The sequence below is a fragment of the Cyanistes caeruleus genome, chromosome 5, assembly GCF_971803275.1.
Source record: "Cyanistes caeruleus chromosome 5, bCyaCae1.hap1.1, whole genome shotgun sequence".
Taxonomy (NCBI): Eukaryota; Metazoa; Chordata; class Aves; order Passeriformes; family Paridae; genus Cyanistes; species Cyanistes caeruleus.
Window position 1 is genome coordinate 50,539,869 of NC_141705.1, and position 21,435 is coordinate 50,561,303.

General features: G+C 37.4%; 1 long non-coding RNA gene across 1 annotated transcript in view; it reads left to right on the plus strand.

Annotated features, from left to right (window-relative positions):
* LOC111929424 (uncharacterized) overlaps nucleotides 1-21,435 on the plus strand; it is a 100,559-nt gene that overhangs the window by 54,524 nt on the left and 24,600 nt on the right. Inside the window, exon 4 of the long non-coding RNA XR_015286715.1 lies at nucleotides 12,371-12,432. This is a non-coding gene — a long non-coding RNA (uncharacterized LOC111929424). The remainder of the gene's footprint in view (nucleotides 1-12,370; nucleotides 12,433-21,435) is intronic.

Here is a 21,435-nt window from a genome sequence, read left to right on the forward strand (position 1 = left end):
GTGATGCCCTTCTGGTGGTGATAGAGCCCTTCACAAACTCCCGGCTCTGGACATCCCTGTGCCCAGGGACTGCAGTGAGAGGGGGAAAGCTTGAGGATATAAATATTTGTATTCTTTATCTGTGTTTTCAATTAGTTTTGAATTTCAAAGCTAGAATTGAACAAAAAAAACCAAAAACTAACACCTTCTTTTAAGGTAAAGATCTTAGCTTTCACTACTATAATATTTAGTTTGTAGAAAGAGCAATGCCAGGCTATGAAAATCTTGATTATTGTTCTTGTGCTTCCTCTTCTTTCAGATTTTCCTTTCTTGGGAACAGTTAGGAAGTTTCAGTGCCTGTTAGCTGAAGTCTCTAAGCAGTCTCAGTTTGGTCCAGATAGCCTAGTTTTCACCAAACACTTAGAAATAACCAGGCAGCTTCTTGCTGAAGACAAAACCAGGATAGCCTATACTCCCTTGTTGGGCAGTTCCAATGGAGTGGAGACTACTAAAGATCTTTCCATGGAGTGTATTGAAACTAAAATTACATTCTGGTCATGATGGTTATCCAAGGCAATTGTGGAAGCCCTAAGAAATGAGTTTTTAGAATCTTTATATTCCTTGTGAAGTTTCTAGGGGTTTTCAGCTTTTAATCACCTCTAAAAATGAGTAAAAAATTAAAAGAGGAATTTTTTCAAATGTTTTAGAGATTATATTTCACCCTGTCAGAACAATTATGGATGAACAGCTGTAGGAAAACTTACAGCCAATTTGCTTTATTTTTGGGTGAATATCTGAGTGTAATGTTCTAAGAGGCTTGTGTCAACAGTAGCCAATAGCACTGTTTTACATGTACAATATTAAATTTCATCAAAAAGAAGTAGTAACATGGACAGCACAACACTGACACAGGAATTCCTGGCATTCAGCTGCTCATAACTGTCTGGAAGCTCAAATTATTCTTGCAGACTTTCAGGAATTGACAGAGTAAGGGAATATTTATTTATCTCTCTTTCCTTCTTTTGATTTCTCTTGAGTGGGTTTGGTTGTTGTTACCTGGTCCTTCCTGGACACTTACATTCTAGAAGAGTAATACTTTTGTCCTTTAGTTACATTATATAAAAATTAGAAAATAATTGGGGATCTTATTTCATATTTGGAAGTTGAATCCACATGTATATTTTTTTTTCCAGCTTTAGACATGCAACACTCAAGAATTCAGTGTGATTACTGGTTTTAAAAGAAGACTTCTTTTAAAAACTCCATGAATAATAGATTCTTGGAGTGATCATTCATATATCCACCTTTTCATTACCCTGCAACAACTTTCCATAGTTGACAATAGACATAACTGACAATGGAAGAGCTTTCATTACAGTGATAGTAGTGTACAGTGTTAATATTCCAAATATTCCATATTAGAAAAATATACATTTGCAGACTGCATTACAAAAAATCCATAACACCCATGAAAATGAGGAAGTTCAAAGTTATGACCAAATATGGGGATTTCTAAAATAGGCATAACTTCAGGGAAACCACTGCATTGTTGTGGTACTTCCAGCTGTTCTAAGCCTTTCTTAATATATACTCTATTTTTAATCTTGAAATCTGTGCCCATTCCCCTTTCTCAGAAATAAGTCTGTCAAAAATTACTCCTGAAAACGTATTTTCACTTCATTCAATGAGCAAATGAGGCCAAATTCACTTTTCCACGCTCCTCATTTAAAGTTTTCCAGGGAAAGTATTGGAAAATTATTCCTTTATAAGGCAGGATTGTCTTTCACTTGAGAGTCCCTGTGCAGATGTCTAAACTAAGACTTTTAATACAGTGAAAGTAAAACAAAATAAGCAATACCTTAGAAATTATCATCCTAACATGTCTTCTAAAGATTCTTACCTTAAAAATGAACTTAAAATATTGTTATTTATTTCTGTTCAGTAACTGGCATTTCTATAACTGCATAAAACACAGGTGTTTTCAGTCACATGGTGAACCTGACTCAGATTCTGTTCTACATTTGAAGCTCACTGTGGAGCGAGTTGTATATACAAAACACAGAGCACATACAGACCTGAGTTTAAAAAAAAAAAATTAAAAAAATAATCTGGCACTCAATAATGACAGCCAGAAGCCTGTTTCAGTACCTTTGCTATTTTATCTTCCCTGCCCGATCAACTCCGTTAATCACTTGTCAGTTACCAATTCCACCTTTTATTTCAGAAGCAATAGTTATTATTTTCTGGAAGATTATACTGCAGATATTTTGCAGAAGTATTGCTTTTAGAGAAATATTCTACAACTATTAACCCGAATTTGTGACACTGACTTTAGAAGAAAACTGACGTGATTGAAAGTAAATACTTTCTTATCATAACTGTCACTATTATCCTGTTATGGTACCTCAGCCTTATGAATTTAAATCAGTGAGAAAACAAAATAAAGTACAATGTAGCTTGGTCTCACTTCCAACTTTAATTTTGCCTTATGAATTCACTGTGTGCCAGCTAAAACACCTTGCATTTATTTAAATGTATTTCAGCTTTTCTCAGCCATACGTTTATTTTTTTTTTAATACCAGGAGTTGCAAGCAGAGTCACATCTCTAACATTTGATCTCCATTAGCTGCAACAATATATAGCACACACTTATCAAAACTGTCTGGATTACTGAAGTTTCCTCTTTAATTTGTACAAAAAAAGGTTATTCCTACTTTTTAGTGGTAGTTTTTTATTTGTTTGACTATTTCTGACTAACTAAGGGAAGTTTGCTGTTGTAGTAATTTTTTAGAAAAAAGGAGAAATATCCTGCTTTTTTATAAATATATTCCATTTATGTACATATATATAAAACACTGTGCAAAACTTGCAGTTATTTTTCATTTAGTCCAAAAGTAAATACATTTTTAAGGGGCAAAAGAACAGTAGAGCCTTAGGCAGTGCGCAAAGTAAACACCAGGTGAAAGACAAAAGCCTGGAAGAATTGATTATGCCACTTGGCTGCTCTCCTGAGGAAGATAAAAGAGGCCAGGACATGCTCTGCTACTCCCTGCATGTAGAAGTCAGGCTTGAAAACAATACTCTGACATCTCTGCCATGCAGATAACTTCAGCAGGCAAGGCTGCTGATTTAACTATTCACATTTTGTATTTTTTGTGGCCACTGATTGACAGCTACAGAATATATTCTACCAGCTTGATCTTTGTGTACTGGCTTTAATGAAAAATAAAGAATTTGGATAGGAAAGGGATGAAATTGAAAAGATAAAGTGATTAAATGAAAGATTAGGTTTCATGAGGGCTCTGTATCCTGGCAAGATAATGCAAGAAAAACTTGAGCCGAAGTGTTGAGTGGTATGCACACAGCCAAGGACACTGGAGATCGTGCAAACTTCTGCTGCTCAAAGCCTGCTGGGAAATGCAATTCCAAGAGAACAGCACTTTACTGATCCTCAGCCTTTGAGCAGCTGAGTTACAAACATGGTGTAACCTATTGTACTGTAATGCCTCCAAGACAGAATATCAGAGGACAGAATGCTATTTATGTTCTGTTCCCTGTAAATATAATATAAGTTAAAACTCACAACATTGGATTTTGTGCTAGATCAAGCTGCAGGTGCCATGTCTTGTTTTGCTGATGCAAAAATCTAAATCACAGTCATTATCTGGGGAACGAAGAACCTGAACCCTATGAGATGTGACTTCACCCTCCAGTATGTGTAAAAGAAGGAGATGCATTGTAAAAGGATTTTCTGGTCCATAATGTTCCCAGAAAGTTGCACAGTCCCTGAAAGCCATCACTTAAAATTCTAGTTATTAGAACTAAGACTATGAAAGAGAATTACATAGGCAATTTAGTTATTCTTTTATATGTTGGGAACCCCAGTTGGTATTGCATCATAGTAACCCACAATCCATGCACCGCAGATCCTATGGAAAAGATTCTCTTATTTTGGTCATTCAGGCTACTATGAAATTTTTTTTACAAGAAAACAACTCTGTCCAGAATTTCTACTGCCAAATAGGAAGGAGGTTCACACAAGATCTTATTACTGCAGTTCTAGATAAAGGCAAGGGCCCACCTGTGGTGCAATCAATGGTACCAAGCAGGAGCTGCCTGGAGGCTCCTTTATCACAAGGAGTTTCCCCTGCAGCTGAGGGGTGTGTGCAGCACAGCACAGTCCTGCACCTCCTCAGGTAACTGCACCTGGCTGGGAGATGCACACTGGCTGTGACACAAACACTGACTCTGAGGTGTGCAGTGTCTGCTGGGTCAGAACCACTGCGGGAGCTGCTTTGGGTTTCTTCTGCTCTGAACTTCAACACTCATATAGCTCAGAAAGTAGATGTTCCTGAAATGAATATGAAGCACCAAGTTGCACTGAGCAAGAAAATATTGGAAGGGCTGTATATTCTGGGGAGACAAAATAAAATAGAAAGACAAAGACATTTTTGATATGAAGTCTGCCTCAAGTTGTGTCCCTGTAGCTTCTCCCCTCCTTGACTGGGAGCCAGGCTCTCCAGTGGCAGCATTAGGATCTGGCTGTGATGGCTTCAAAAATAAAAGCCAGTAACAAAATGGAAGAGCTTTAGGATAAATCTCCAGGCCCTGACGTCCCTGTTCTAAGAGAATGATGATCTATCTGTTGTTCTTATCCTAGCCTTTTCCAGATAAGTGAGATACAAGCATCAGGCTCCCTACAGGTGATACTATGATTATTTGTATGCTCTGAAGGGCTGGTCTGGGGAGTTACATTTACAAAGATCATTCTTCCTATGGCCCATGACAATGCTGTTCCTCATGACTTCTGTCACCTGCTCTTCCTTACACCAGGTGAGCTCTCCAGATCCTCCTGACCAGAGCAGAAGTCTGTGCCCCAGTCCATTGAAGGAAACTCACTTAGTTCTCAGAGAATGAATTCAAGTTAAGCTGTTCCGAAGTCCTCCAGTTCTTTGTTGAGAAAAGGAAAATAAAATATCATTGTATTTCAGTATATTTCATGTTATCATGTCCACAAAAAGAAAGGAGTTCCACAATTTTTCCACTTACTCTTCTGAATACACTTGAGAGGTGCATCCTAAATCTGTAAAAGTAGTATGTCATAGCTACAAGGTATTCAGCCACATGCAGCAAAACATAAATGTGCACAAACTCCATTTCTTGCATTTAAAATGGAGGAAAAAAAAGCTTATAAAATAGAAGTTATGATCCGTGCACAGGTAAGGAAATTACAAAACAGAGTGTGTTTAAAAAAACTCATGAAAAATTGCTCTGAGGGAGAAAGACTGTATCAGCTAAGCTACCTGTTAAAAATGTAAGTGAAAGTAAAAGATGAAAGATATGAAATTGCCATTATATAGAATAATTGCTGGGAGCCAAATGATAGGAAAGAAATAGGAAATGAAGAGAAGACTCAAAAAATAATAGAGAAAGGGGAACAAAAATAAGATGGCTGCAATTGTGGGATTAGGAGAAAGAGTACTTTAGTAATAAAAATAGCGCCTTTTTAGTCCAGAGATAATTTACATAGTATGAGTTGGAATCTGCAGTTCGGAACTCAACATGACATCGACAGAAGTAGCCTTGCTGCTGCCTTGCAGACACTTGTAATGTGAAATCTAACCACCAAAAGACAAAAGCAAGAGCACAGTGCCTGGGAACTGTGAACATGGGCACAACTCTGCTTAAGGTCTTTGATATGTATTCCTCCTACAAGGGAGGACTTTAATGTGAAACTTGTCCTACAAAGAGTTACACCATGTTAAGAACATATTAAAGACAAAGGGTGCTGTAGAAAGGTGACTGGTGACCTTGCATTGAATTTAATCTGTTAGAACAGAATTATTTTAGCTGGCATTCATCTTACTGAGAGAATTATTTCTTGGCACTCATTACTGTAGCAAAGGAACACATAATGAACATTAATAGAATGTTTTCATCATCATAAGCCTTATGTGAGCTAAGAATTAGCCCCTTTTGCAGGTGGTGAACTAAGCCAAATCCTTCAACATGATGAATGTGTCCTACATAGTGTTGCATGCCCCTAACTCCCATTGGAATTGCAGAGCAGTGAATACCTTAGAGAAAGCTTTCAGGCATCCAAGCACTTTGTTTAAGTGATTTGCTAGAAGTTCTACATACATAGCATTCCTTATTCTCAATTACACTAAAACCATGTTACATTAAGTGGGCAGGAGGCCAGCAAACAATCTGAACCCTGCAATACCAACCTTGTGTCTTAACCACAGGATCATACTTTCCTCTTAAAACAGGGGCAAAAAAATCCAGATTTTTTTTAAAAAATGGCACAAATGGCAGTCTGTCAATGAGGGCAATGGATAAAAGCAGGGAAGTGGTGAGTGGGGTGTGCATGCACTGGTGTGCATAAGGAAACAATAAAAGAAAGGAGTGGCAAGATGGAGAGGCTGTGGAGGAGGTCAATAATAGCAGAAAGTGAGGAGAGACAATATGAAGAGTAGTACATGCAAAGAAGGTCATTTTGGCAGTGAGAACCAACACAGCAAATAGTAACACATGAATAAATGTATTGCACATATTTTTAAATGAACAAATCTTTAGTATTCAGTATGTCATCTGTATCCAGACAGAGGTAAAAAGCTCTGTCAAATGTACCTTAGAATGCCACCATACCTCTAAATATAATGTGATTTCTACCAAATGGGGGTTTGGGGTTTATATTTACTGTTAATTGTCCTTTATGACTCATGTATTTTCTCCTTATCATGTTACAGTGTTTAGCTTGATCACCTAATTATTACAAGTTAAGCTGTACTTCATTACATTGATCTACCACTACAGTAACCATTGTGCTTTTATTTTATTTATTGTTATATTCACAGAATTATCCTTCAGGTTCTACTAAGTCCTACATAACAGCTTCTATAAACTTCTTGAGGGAATACTTGTCAAAAGTATTTCAAAGGCTTGGGAATTAACACAGTAAAATCAAAGGGCCTTAGACAGAAGCTTTGATCTTGCAGTTTTGTGTCCTACCACTTTCCCACTCATTTTGATTCCTTCCACTTTTGCTGAAGTTAACTATTGCCCAAAAAGCAGAGCACAATTTGTCTAAGAGGAAGCACATTTACCCTGCAGTGTCACTTATACTAGATGCTATTTCAGAGAACTCCTTTTACCTGCCAGTCCTGCTTTTCAATGGTGGATACACCTCTGCAGGAAGGGAAGATGAGCTATGTAGACAAAGGCATAGCCACATGCCTAATGATAAAAGAAAGGCAAATTTTCTTGAGAAAGGTAATGTGCTTTACTGTAAACTATAAACTGTAAACTCAGGCCCACAAGTTGTTCATCAAGTATGTAAAGTTCTTCTAAATAATTTTTGAAAATTTACTACAATATTGCTAGAACAAGAAGAAGTAGAAGGCACAGAAACATTCTGATCTAATTGCTCCTGTAAAATTTCCAAAGTTATCTATTGTATCTCTGGCTGAAGATAATACTGATGCCTAATACTTTCACCTTGTGTTTCATACACAGTGACGAGGGGCTTCTGTGATACAGCAAACTCTCTTCAAAGACAGAGCTTCCAAAATGATCCTCAAAGATTTGCTGCATCAGACTTTCTGGCAAAAGGGATTTGTGGTCTGATCAAGCAAATGTCAAGAGCTTTTCCTAACCTTGTGGTCACGTTTGCCTTTATGAAGGGAGAAATCGCTAAATCTAAACTCCTCTGGGTCGACCACTAGAGAAGTGATAAAGAGCCAACTGTCTGTTACTGGGGGAGAAGGGTGAGCTGATAGACATAGATCACTCACTGGGAATAGCAGCCAACCTGACATCCAGTCTATTAACACCACAGTCACTCACCATAACTTTTACTCTACATTGACCACAGGCTATGTATTTTCAATGAGAAAACTTCTCATTGAAAATACATAGATTTGTCAAAATACCAGCTTCTGCTGTTACAAATACCATTCTGGTATTTTGGGTGTCACCTCTGGAGGGACTGGTCACTTGCTGAAAGTGTGTTGCAAATGCCTCCCCAAAGTGATATGTCTTGTGAAATAACCACAAGCTGTTATTTTTGTACAGCAGGAAAGCAGTAAAATATCTTTTAAATAATCCCACTTTAGGTTTAAGCTGGGCCCTGCAGACAGCTGTCATGATTGTGATTTTGATTTCAGAGTCTTAGAGAAAGGGAAAACTACCTTTATTCCTGTTATAATAGAAGTGGATCCTTTCTGTGGTTGCTGTACAGAGAACTTTGATGTTTTAGGGTAGAACTGTAGGACGTTACTCACTGTTCACTCTTGAGAAATTGCTCACATACAGCATAAATGTAATTTGAGTTTAAAGAAAAATGAACACACACACACGCAAAGATTAACTCAGGTTCTGTACAGAATACTGATGTGTAGTAAATTGGTAGAATTTGATCTCTCATATTTTCATCCTCCCTCGTGCATTTGGTTTTATTCCCCATGTCCTTTGAGCTCTCTGTTATTTTAACATAGTTCTAGGTATCAGAATACTATAAAAACATTACAGTGCCTCAAACCAAGGACACCACAAGAGCACACAAATGATTGATATAAATCTGGACACATTCAATACTAAGTGTTGCAACAATGGTAAGGCTTCTGGCAAATTAGTTTGACTCTCACAAAATAATTTTTACTGGAAAATATGAGTAGGATTTTTTTTGCATTAGCCAAGATTGCAGTGCAATGACATGAAGACAAAGCTGTGGAGGAGGCTGCGTGTGACCAGCTATAGGAATTCAAAGTGAGATTGGCAAAGCAATCATATCATGCCTATGAAAATCTATGAGCATGTTACTGAAAACCAGAACGTAAGGAACAAAAAGAAAAAGGCATAGCAGTGATTCAGTTTCTCTAGGAAATTATATCCATTATTTTTAAAATCTATGCAATGGATCAGGTCCAAAAGCAAGGAATGAAACAGAATGAATAGGGCCACCTACAGCCTACAGGCCTGCTTACATCCATATTGAAAATTTTCAGCCATAGCATTTGTTATTAAGAGCACATTGTACTGCTGATGTCATGAGATTATTGAGCTCTTCCCAGCTGAAATTGGTTGAATGTGAAGAAATCTTTAGAAAACTTAATAAAATCCATAGTTCCCATGCATTTCAATTGGATTTGTTTATTAGCTGGTGTTATTGGCATAAGGTCAAATATTCAGCCCACTTCTGTTATCGTTTTTATCTTTAAGAGCCTACGGACATTGGTAGTGATTACTTAATTGGAATTTGCCTTCAAGTACAAAACATGAAGTAAGAGAAACTAACAACTTGCAAGAAATTTGTGGTATGTGTTGTATTTGTCTGTGTTTGTTTTCCTAATAATAATTTTCTTTTGTTATCACTGTGTCACACTCCCAAGGACAAGAATCTTAATGTTAAAAAGTTCTGTTATCTTCCCTCAGTCACTTTACGAACATGAATCATGAGAAAACTAAAATTCCTAAAACATAAAACAAGAATAAGCAAAAATTACTAAGTACATTCCATTTCTAATATTCCCAGAAGTTCACATAAAAAATAGGCTGATTCCTTTGCCATGCTATCAAGATTGGATTGTCTAGTCCCATGTGAAACAAGAAGTAGGTAGAATGTTACAAATCAGAAAGAGATATATAGACAAAAAACACAGACACGAACATAAAGTGTATTTCTCATCTCCTCCATGTCACAATCTCTGACACGTTGCCCAACAAGTTTATGAGGAGATATTGAAATTTGTAATTTCCAATGTTTTTTTTCTGAGTGATCAGAGAAGCAAATTTTTCTGCTAAAACCACATTATTCTTTCAGTGGCTGAATTAACATTTCTGGAAACAAAATACTGCATATAAATTGACTTAATATTATTCAGCAGACTAATTATGGAGAAGATATCCAACCAAATAAACTAAATTAATGCCAAGTCTTAAAACAGAAGAAATGTTTTGCCTGCATATTTAATTCTATAGTGGGTTTGGCTTTGGGCAGTAAAAGAAACATATCTTCTAGCTGATCAGCTTTACAGGAAAAATATCCTATCCTGAGGACACATGTCCAAAATGAAATTAGTTAAAAGCTTTGTTGTTTTTATTGATGGACTTCATAAGTTCAGTTAGTTAAACAAATGAATGAAGGAAATCACATTTGATGAAGAGGTTTGAAGAGTTAAAATAAATACCTTGTGAAAAGCTGCTTTACCAGAAACTACTTTTCCTAACCATTATGTAAGGAAAATGTCTCCAAGCCTAGCTTTATCATGAAGCCATGAGGTAAAAGAAGCCCTAGAAAGTCAAATGTTTATTTCTCTGGCGAGGATAACACCTTCACAGCTGCTGAAGCAGGTTCTGTACTCGTACAAACTCACATTCTTTACTTCTTTATAGATGTGCTACAATGGATTTTTAAAATGCAGTGTTTGGAGCAGAAATAATACGTGAATTCATCCTTTTTGTCTCTCCCCATCAGTACTCTTTGTACTAATACAAAGGAGAGGTGTAAATCATGTTTAGTCAGAAACCCTGGCTACAGATATAATTACTCAAGTCTAGGTCTTCATGGTTCACAACTATTTTTTGCAGAGATTGATCATTAGAATGTTTTCCTTTTTTTATGTAGACTAGACTACCTATGGATAGGTCTCTTATTATATAAGAAGTATCAGTACTTAGAAACATATTCGTGAAAAAAGAAGAGCCAAATTGTTGCTATCACAGGCCTGTTTAGCCGTACATCTTGGCTATTCCATTAGTGCTCCCAGCCTGGCTTGGTTTCTTGCGCTTGTTCTTCCTTTTCCCTTCCATGAAGGGCTTCAGTTCTTTCACTTACACCAGCATAACAGCTGCTCCATCCAATAGCTTTTCCTTTTTTATTATTTTTTAATGGTTCCTTTCATGTGTCTCGTTAATGGTGTGGACACAAGAACAGCTGAATAAATAGGACTGAGGGAATGGCAAAAGGCCAAGAATAAAGAGCACAGAGCATTGCAGGGGCAGAGTTCCCTTTAACTGGTTCCCAGCTGGCCACCTCTGGTCCTCAGTTCTCCTTTTCTCTTTGGAGAAGCAAGTGTAATTTATGGCAATAATATGACTGCTCCTCACCCAAACTCAGTTACAGGAAGGAATGAACAACTGAATAATGGCTTGAGGATTCAGGTTCCTGAGGCTACAAATCTCTGAAAACTAATTAAAGACTGGTATTAAGTAACCATCACTCGACCTTAGACTTGTATCTAAGTTAAAGAATGCTCTTCAATATTTAGTTATTAGCTCATAAGTTTAAAACACATCAGAACTGCAGAGTCAATATGGGCAAATGGCAAGGAACGTGTAGGCACAGCTGAACTACCAAAAATTTCACCTTTCCCTACTTGAGGAATGATACAGTTTAGGAATGAAGAGATTTTACTGTTCTACTATGTGCCTGCAAATAATTTTGTCTAATAATGTACTTAAGAAATTGCTGTGCAAAATGTGTCCTGAAAACCCATAGTTTAGCTGAAATCTACCTCTGTGTAATGCTGTGGAAGAAGATGGGAGAGAAGAGCTCTGGTTTTGCTCTCTTTGTTCTGCATTTGTATGGGGATGAAGTAGGCTGCACTGCAGAACTGTGGTTTTGTCACAGAAGATATCTCAGCTGATAAAAAGAAATAACCTTGTCACTTTCGGTATTCTTTGCTGAAGTTAACATTATATCATTATGCTTCTGGTATTTTACAGTGAGACACAGAGTCAAACTAACATTACTTTTGTCTTTTTAGTTTTTGTCCTCATTGTCAGAAGTTTGACCTCTAGGCATAATGTGGGCTTTGAATTAGACATTTTCCGTCTCTGGATTTTAGATATTTGCACCTTAACTAGAGACTTCAGCTCAGGAGTGTAACCCTGTTCTTGCTAACACTGGTATATAGTAAGAATCATTACATTACAGTCAGTGGAATTATTCTGGTAGAAGATGGGGGTAAATCGGGCTCTGGATTGTCCACAGACTTTCAGAAAATTGGAAAAGATGTTGCAGTATGTCCTCCAATTACTATTAACAAAAGTGCTCTTCCCCACAAAGCCATTTTTCTCAAAGTGCCAAGTTCTTTCGAGCTCTGCTTCCCATTAAAACTTCCCCTGAATGAGGGCAAATGAGAGTGATGCTCACTTTCATCAGCCAAGCAGTATTGGAAGACTGGCCTTGCTATTACTATGCACTTACAAGCAGCTCAGAAGCAATTGCAACGCACTTGGTTGTCTAATTTGAAACTCTGAAAAATAAAGGAAAGGTTTTTTAAGGCTCAGTTCAGGAGGAGAATAGCCTGTGAAGCAGCATTTAAAACTTTCAAGTGCTTTTTAGAACAATCTTGGTAAGAATTTTTCCCTCTCTTCCCTTTTCCAGCTTCTAGGGTCTGGTGTGTTTCTCCTGTGAGAATTCATGACAAGACATACCTTAGAGATAAGGTAAGAACTGTGAGAAAAGGGTTTGCCTTTATTATTATTAACATGCACAGGTTTTACAATAAAAAGCAGACCTGGCCTCGATAGGTGGGTGAAGGGGAATGTACAGCTATATAGAAATTAAACTGCACTGCAAAACAAGCTGTAAGTTTTGGACAGTGATCCCAGTTCGGATGAAAAATTGAATAACAAAATTCTCATTGAGGTCTCTTGGTAAACTAATGAGTGAAACCCATTGGCTCTTGTCCTTCTGGTCCTTCAGGGACTTGGAAGAATTCTTGCTCACAGTTCATGAGCTGAGATTTGACTGGGGCACTCAGATCTAACCCAGTGGTCAGAGTTCTGGCAGTCTGTTTAAACAAAAAATAATTTTCATCTCTGTAATATCAAATTTGGACTCCCTTATATATGCTTAGATTAAGAGTGACAGAATCTAATTTAGGAAATTTTGTTAATCACTTTTGGATCAAATTCTGTATCTGTTTTGTAAGGGAAATTAAATAAAGAGATGTCCTGTTCATACTTATGAGGTATTTTCCTCTACCTCAGAAGCACAGCTTCTGGTTTATTGCTCCTAAACAGCTTCTCAAAAGAATGTGGGCCAAGAAGCTGTTTACACTGAGATACACACAGCTTTCTTTGCAGGGTATTATTTTTTCCATGTGTACATATGCAGCTGCCAGCTGAGGAATACCCAGCATCAGGTTCTTGGACTGGAGTGTTTGTACTTCACCCAGTAAAGTCATGTCTGATGGGGAGGGAATAAGCAAGTAAAGGAAAGCCTTAACAGTTTATAGCAAAGTCTGTGCTTTGTCAAATTTAATGCATTTATGGGTACAGTTATGCCTGTACGTTTTCTGCTTATAGGCCAGTTATTCCCATCTGGTCTTATCAGAATTTATGAACAGTAGAGTTTGGAAAAAATTATGATGGAAAAATACAATTATAGTGCTAATATGAAGATGTGATACTAAAACAAAACAATTGCAAAAATTTATGGGGAATTTTCAAAATAGAAAAGTCAAAAGGATTATAACGGAAGCAATCTGGTTTCTAAGGTGCTTTCATTCAGCAATTGTGCTGAAAACACTGTTTTGAGTTAGGTAATTAAAAACTTTTTGTGGGAGAAAATATTTACTATTTAGCATCCTGGTAGTTTAAATCCTTTTTGATAAAAATCTAATGGAATTCTGCAGTAACCTTCAGTGTCTACAGATATTGAAGCTTTCTCATCAGGAAATCCCAAAATGCTACACAAAGCGCACCAAAGTAATGGTTTTGTTTATAAGGGAAAAAGTGAGAGAGTTTGCTCAGGTCATACTGCTGCAGAGGTGTAGAAGTGAAATCTTCAGCTGAAGTTCTTTGCATTTGATGGTATTTTTCTCTTATTCTCTTATAGAAGTTCAGTATAGGTACTGTACATATATGTGACATACATTGTGTGCATTTGGGGTTCCTGTTGAGTTCAATCGGTATGAGTAACTGTATGAACACAAAGATGATCTAGGTTTTGTGAACAAAAACCCCACATAAAATCAATCCAGGTCTGGATGGGAAGTCTGTGTGTGCTCAGGGTGCTGCACAGAGCCTTTGAGCCCTTGCCCTTCAGAGGCAGCACACGGATGTAGGACTCTTTTCAAATTAATAGGATCCAAATGGCTGGGCAAGATACGATGAAAAAAGTTTCAAAGCTGCTTCACATGAATTCTCTTTTAAATAGATGCAATTTGTGGGAGGAGAGTTTTCCAGGTGTTGATTTTTTAGCTTTGAAGTTAGCAAAAATGCCCAATTACATTGCCTGGTATTTCTGTCTAACGGGCAGAATGGTAGTGGTAAACATACCTGACATCGTCAAATTATCACAGTGCTAAGTCATTTTCTTTAAAATATTTCTAAATATTATTATTTGTTGTAATCATGTCTAGTGGCTCAGATGTAGGCTTGCAACAGAACCCTCCATCAGGGAAATTAGAATTTTGGTATTAAATGTCAAAGGTTTCTCCTGTTACATTCAGAGACAGGTTTATCAAACCTGTTCAAAGCAACGTTCCCTGTTTGAAAGAATTTGATCTGCTTCTGTTTACTACTGTTCAAAGTGCAGAAATGAAGAGATACCCTGGAATACGATAGACAAAGACAATACTGCTGGAGTGGTTTACTGCTCAAGTGGATTTGTCTATTCTTGGAGGCCTCCTTAACCTTGCTTCATGTCTCCTTAATGAGACTACTGGCAAAAATTTCAGTGTGAGCCGCTCAAGTATGACAAGACTGACTGCAAACAACCTCAGCAGAGCTGCAGAACACATTTTTGATTCTCTAGTTTACCTACTTGATTCCATTCACTCTGTCTCCTCACAGCTCCCTGCCAAAACAACCTTGAGAAATGTAATTATACACTCACTATTGATTAGAAAGGATCCATATTTAATTATGCGTAACATGTTCTACTTTTAAACTTAGTCCTTTGTTCATCAACACTTCATGTCAGACTGCAGCTCACTTTCAGCCACTGCAGTAATGATCTTCATAGGAAAATGAGATTTCCCCCTTACTGAAATTGCTTAAAGAACAGACTTGCTTCCAGCTTCTCTATCTGCATGCAAGTTGTCATCCTTCCTCTGGTACAGAAGTGTGACCAGTCACTCCTTGAAGGATCTTATTTGTGATTTTTGCAAGGAAAACAGTTTTGCTGAGGCAGTGCTTTGAGATTTTTGCATTGAATCTGTACTGCAGTCTCGAGGGACCATGTCAGTTAAATGTGGACCTATGGCTGTAGCAGTTTCTTCATTTTTACTTCACAAAATAATAATTTATAATAATAATGGTAAAAGATTGTGTATTTGAGAAAACCTTAAGTCTTCTCTAACTTGTTCCTATTTACTGCAAAAAGAACACACTTTTCCAGTAGAATGGGAATATATAATTAAAACCTCCTGAACTTCAGCACACTAAAAGCTATCTGATTTTGCAGGAAGTCTCCTTAGAAGTAATATGAGGTGATTTTCTTCCTGTTTAATAAGAAGTCCTGCACAAAATAAAGCTTACATTACAGTATTTTTCTCAAGTAGAAGCCTAATTGAATCTTTCTTCCAGAGAAAATCTAATCTATGATCCTTAGAGACGCAGATTGCAATTTTGCTTCTGAACCTGCATCTCCCTGTGGGTGGGGTTTGGGTTCTTGTGGTTAGTTCAGTGAATAACAGGACTTTAGTCTCTGTATCTGGTTCATATATGCTCTGAATTGGAAGAAATGCCATGAGAGCAACTCACATCATTTTGGTACTCCCAAAAAGCCACTGACTGCAGTTCTGCACTGGGAGTTTCTGCCTAGACCTTTAGTCCCAAACGTAGACTGATTGCTATAGATACTTCAGGGTCAAAACCAGAAGCCTCAAACTTGGTGCTAAGGGAATGAACTTGGGATGAAAGAAAATTAAAAATTCTCTCCCCAGTGATCGCCTCCATCATCTTGCTGAAACAGCTTATACAGACTTTATATAGGGTGGTGGTATTCATTGGGACATGCTCACTTCCATCCATGCATCCAGCCTTCCTTAATATGATAACCTCATAGGAAGCAGGGTTCTGCATTGCAAAGAAGCTGTGCAGCCATGCCATGCTCCTCATTGTCTCTGGGGAGATTTGGTTGCTACCAAGGCAGAGCATGGGTGGATAAAAGGAGAATTAATGTGTCCTCAGAAGACACCATTATAAAATACTTCCCTATGCAGAAATAGTGACATGAAAATGCACCGATGAGCTCATTGCCTAGTGGGGCTATTTCTGGGATGTTTACCCTCACCTCTTCCTCAGAGCTGTGCCTACTGTAAGCAACCAGTTTTGAAGGTTTGCTTAAGATAGCAGTGCAGTGTTAAGCAGCGGAAGCATTTTCCTTTGCATATGGCTATGCTCCAAGTGAAAGTAGCTGTGAGTAGTTCATTTGTACAATAAACCCAGTTGTTAATATGCTCTGGGAGCTGTTTGGATCCAAAATGTTATAAGTTGAGGAACATTATAACTGGAAAGTGCTTTTAATAGCAAATGATCTGTATGAAGTAACAGAAAGAGAGAGGTTGCAAAGGAAGTATAAAGATCAGGTTCAAAAGCATATCAGAATAACTCATAGGATTACAGAAAAGATTTATATGGAGTAGTTTCACAGAGTACTGTTTGTTTTGAGGTCATACCTGGTAAGATATAGGACTACAAGGCATGATTCTGCCATAACTGAACTAACAACGAGATACATTTATCCTGTAGTTGATAAAGGAGGTACAATAATACCTCATTATAAAATTAATGATTTATAGAAACCAGAATGACTTATGGCTTTCCTTCACATTAGGCAAGAAGAGAATAAGAGGAGCAGTCTTAAGGCTTGTCCATTCTCTAGGCAAGAAGTAGGTCTCCAAATCTTCCAGGCTGTCTTAATCAACGGGGAAAAAAATTACAAAGAAACACTGTGAAAACTCATTTTAAAAAATCTCATATAAATACAGTAACTGCTACTGGGTTTTGAAAAGATCTGCAAGAAAAAGGCAAAATAAATGTCTGATGTTCATCTACCAGAATATGGTTTGCATTAATTAAATTAAATACTTTATCTGCCAGGAAACAGATACTAGAAAGACATTGTTTTATAGCCAGGATATGTGTCGCTTGTGCTGTGTAAGTATATTTTCCTGCTAGTGACAACTTCTGATTGAAATCCTCCATTTTGTAGTACTGTTTAGCTCTAGAGCATCTTGCAGAATGTTTCTGCTCTTATTTCAAATCTGATAATGCCACCATGATGAACTGTGTTTTGTAGTTCTAAAAATGATAACACCCCTCAAACAAACATGATCATTTGTGGAACTGTACAAGGTGTACAAAGTAACAGTGGCAAGATTGACAGTAGAACAATATTATTCTCAGAAGCTCACTTTTAGAATTTAAAAAACAGTCTCTGTGAGCTGAGACAGAAAATTTTACCTGAAAATTATATCTGATATACCTCTTCTATACTTCTTTTTTTTCCTTTCATGAAAGCTTATTTATTATATTAAAACCTTTAAATATATTGCATTGGTGAAAGATGAAAAACTGAGCAGGGAATCACATAACTAATGTACTTCTAGACAACCTACATTCCTTCTAAACGATTTGTGGATATCCCAATAACCAATGTTCACATCAGATAAAGAGCTATGGTAGTTGATTCAAAAATTGGTTATGGAAACTGCGATTTTCAATCTAATTCTTGGAGTCATGAGATTAAAAATTAGATCCCTTCTTTAGGAGAAATATAAACAGTAGTTACATTTGACATCCTGATCTCAAGGTACAAGTTACACTGCACAGGAAATGTGACATCCATCCATCCATCCATCCATCCATCCATCCATCCATCCATCCATTCATCCATCCATCCATCCATCCATCCATCCATCCATCCATCCATCCATCCATCCCTGCCTTCTCTTAGCTCCTGCAGGACCAGTGTTATGAGGCAGGCAGGCACCCAAGCCTATACATGATTAAGTGGATCTGTTGGACACAAATTGATTCCTGTCATGCGAGTAAGATGTGCAAAAATGATGTCACAGTGTGTGCCACATTTCTTGAGGACAATGTCACTAGTTTAATGAGCTGCTTGGAGTAAAGCTTGTCTAGAATCACAAAATTACAGAATATGCTGAGTTGGAAGTGACCTATCAGGATCATTGATTCCAACTCCTGGCCCAGCACAGAACACCCCAAGAGTCACACCTTGTGCCTGAGAGCACTGTCCAAACGTTTCTTGAATTCTGTCAGTCTTGATGCTGTGACCACTTCCCTGGAAGCCCATTCCAGAGTCCAGCCACCCTCTGGGTGAAGAAACTTTTTCTAATACTTGACTTAAAATTCTCCTGCCACAGGTTCATGCCAAGGCAGGGGAGCTTTACTCTCAACACCTGCATCTGTGTAAGTTGAATAGATCTGTACTGCAGACACCAGACTGGATGTCAGGGCTTTCCACTTCATCACAAACAGGGAAGAGAAGAGTTATATATTTAAATTTCTTTTCTTATATGTATTATATATCCCAAAATGTCCTGCATCCAAGACTTTTAGGAAGTCTAACAAGCATGGATCTTGCAAGGAGATATTTTGGATTCTTGAATTTCATATGTCCTTCCTCCCCAAAAACACCAGGGAAAAAACAAAAACAAAAACCTGTCAACTGAGACCTGATCTTTTTCTTCAAGATATATGCATGCATTTACAAATAAGTAGTGAGTTATATTAATATTCCATCTGACTTTATCATCATGTGTGTGTAGTTGCAATTGCCAATTTACAGGCCATTGTAGCTATTTTGCAGGTGATGCTTAGCCACCGTTTCATGTAAATCTAGCACATAAAATGATTGTAGAAATCTTACATTCTTATCTACTGTTTTTTGTATTTTGAATTAGAAAGTTGTAACTGCTTCCTAAATGATAATGTCAACCATTCAGATGGTGCTTAAGTAACTAAATAACTATTCAGTGCTGCTGTTACAATAGGGTTATAGCAGTGTACAGTTTAGCAGAAGTAGGTACACTGTAAATTTATACCTCAGGAAGTATGTGTTTGGCAAGAATACATACAAAATCACCACCTTTGTTTAAAAAAAAATTAAATCTTCTTGAATCAACTTATATGACAAATCAAACAGATGCATGAAATAAGGAATTTTGAATGACAGAAGGGTTAAAAACAGAGAGAGCAGTGTAGCTGGGTTTGGATTTTGGATTGAGCTTACGTAATATCTGGGCTGATAGTCACAAATGCAAGACTGTGGCTTTGCTTTAAGAAAACTTGTCTTCCTTGGTCAGTCTGTCAAAGCTCTGAGAGTCATAGTTGCTCTGAAACAGGGAAAGTAACTTCTGCCAGCCACACATGTGAAAACAAAAATGTCAGATTTCATGGCATTTTAAAATATCTCTCTGACTTTTTAGAGATCCACAAAAACTTTAAAAAAACTGGAGGAAATTACAGTGAGTCTTCTCACTGATGTTTGTCTTTGGCTGCTCTGCTCCAGCCTCTGATCAAATTAATGCACACAAAACCACTTCTGACAAGGCCTAGATAAGAGCCCTATTTTTTCACCTTAATACAAGAAGGAGGATTGTCAGAATGTGACTGTCATCTGCTGTGAAATTGCTTGGATAAATATGTGTACTGGATAAGCAGACAATAGTCAAATTGTTCTATTTCCTAAGTGGCTCTGCCAGTTAACCAAGGTACAGTTATTCCCTCCCACAACAATTCATCTTGTGTATTATATTCTGTCATTATCAAAGCCTAAGAAAGTCTTTGGAAACTCATGTCTGATACAGTAGTGAATCTGAAAAGATTAGGGTGAGGCACCAGCTCTCCTGTACTCAGTTCATTATAGGAAACCTCAGAGCTAAACAAACCACCTCAAATGGATTGCTGCTGGTTGCAGGGAATAGCAGCTGCTCTGAAGGGATCATCACTTGGTCCCTCTTCTCAGCAGCAGTGATGCCTGGGAACCCTGATGGTCCTTGACTTGGGAGAAGACTTCTACATTTGAAATAGGATTGCCTCATGAAAAATGTAGTCAGAAAATAGGGTAGGGATAGGGGGAAATTGAGGAGAAAAAACATCAAATGGCACAAGGACAAGAATTCTTTTCAGATGGATGTTTAATCTTGGGTAATGCTGAGAAGAGAATGAGAATGGAAGAATAGGAGAAGGATGTGTAGGACAAGCATATGTTATCCCAGGCACAAGAAGAAAGAAGTGAAGGAACTCTGTTTCCTTTAACAGCTCAACAAAAGTTAAAGTCCTGGTCTGCACCCCTGAACCATGTCTCATTACACTTTTATGAAGGATGCAGTTTACTTTGATAGGAAATACTTGTATAAAAGATTAGTTTGGACTTGGACTGTGGGAAGAAAATACAGTGCATACCTAGTTAACACATTATGTGAATAGACCAGAAGGCCTCACATAAATATGAAAGCATTAAAAAGACAAACTGATGTTCTCAGAATTAAAAGTAGAAAGGACTGATATGATATTTAATATTTTTAATCTGCTATGCTGAAATAACCAAAGTATATAAGCCTGAAAATTTTGTGGCACAATTGAGTAGAAAAGAATTAGTTTTGTCAAGTATAATATGCCTGGGAACTTAATATTATTCAGATGATGTCAAATGCAGAGCAAACAACATAAATGCTGAGCTGTGAGAAACTCTGTGTGAATAAATATGTGCCTATCACACTTTAGACATAAAATATTCATATATTTCAATGCTAATTCTTCCCTGACTGGACTGCTTCCTGAAAAAAAAGAAAAAAAAAAAAATGTTTTCTCAGAAAATCACCAGATACAGCTTATACTTAATATTATTGGTAAAAACAGTGGCTGGAAACACTAAGCAGCCCTTTTTAAAACTCCATTCTCTTTTAATTGTGAACCTTCACATTACAGGGCGATAATTAGAGGAGCAGACTTAGGATGGAGGTAAACAGCATTTTTTCTGCATCATTGCCTGATAGTGTGTGTGGAGCTGGTTGGGATTCAAGACCAGACCCTGAATTGCTGGTGTCTCAGAAGCAGCTACGGATTAACATTTAATAAAGAGTAGGTCAGCTATGACCGGCTTTAATTGAAAAGGGACAGCCAGGGATAATTTCAAATGTACCACCATGGTTTCTTGCCTATTTGAGGGAAAGAGGAGCTCTCACATCTTAAGTGCCCTTACTGCTGATAGAAAAAGCCCAGCATTTTCAATCCTTCTGATCCAGCCCAGGGGTAATACTAAACCAAAAATTATGGGCAAATACTCTTTATATTGGATATTTTGGTCATTCACAGACAGCACTGTGGACTGAGAGAGACAGCTCACCTGTTTGAATGGCAAATCTGAAGAGAAGCAGCAATTTTAATCAATGCACAAGCATTGCTCCTCCATCACACTACAAGTAAACACATAAGCAATGCAAGGATCTGATTCTGTGCCCCTGC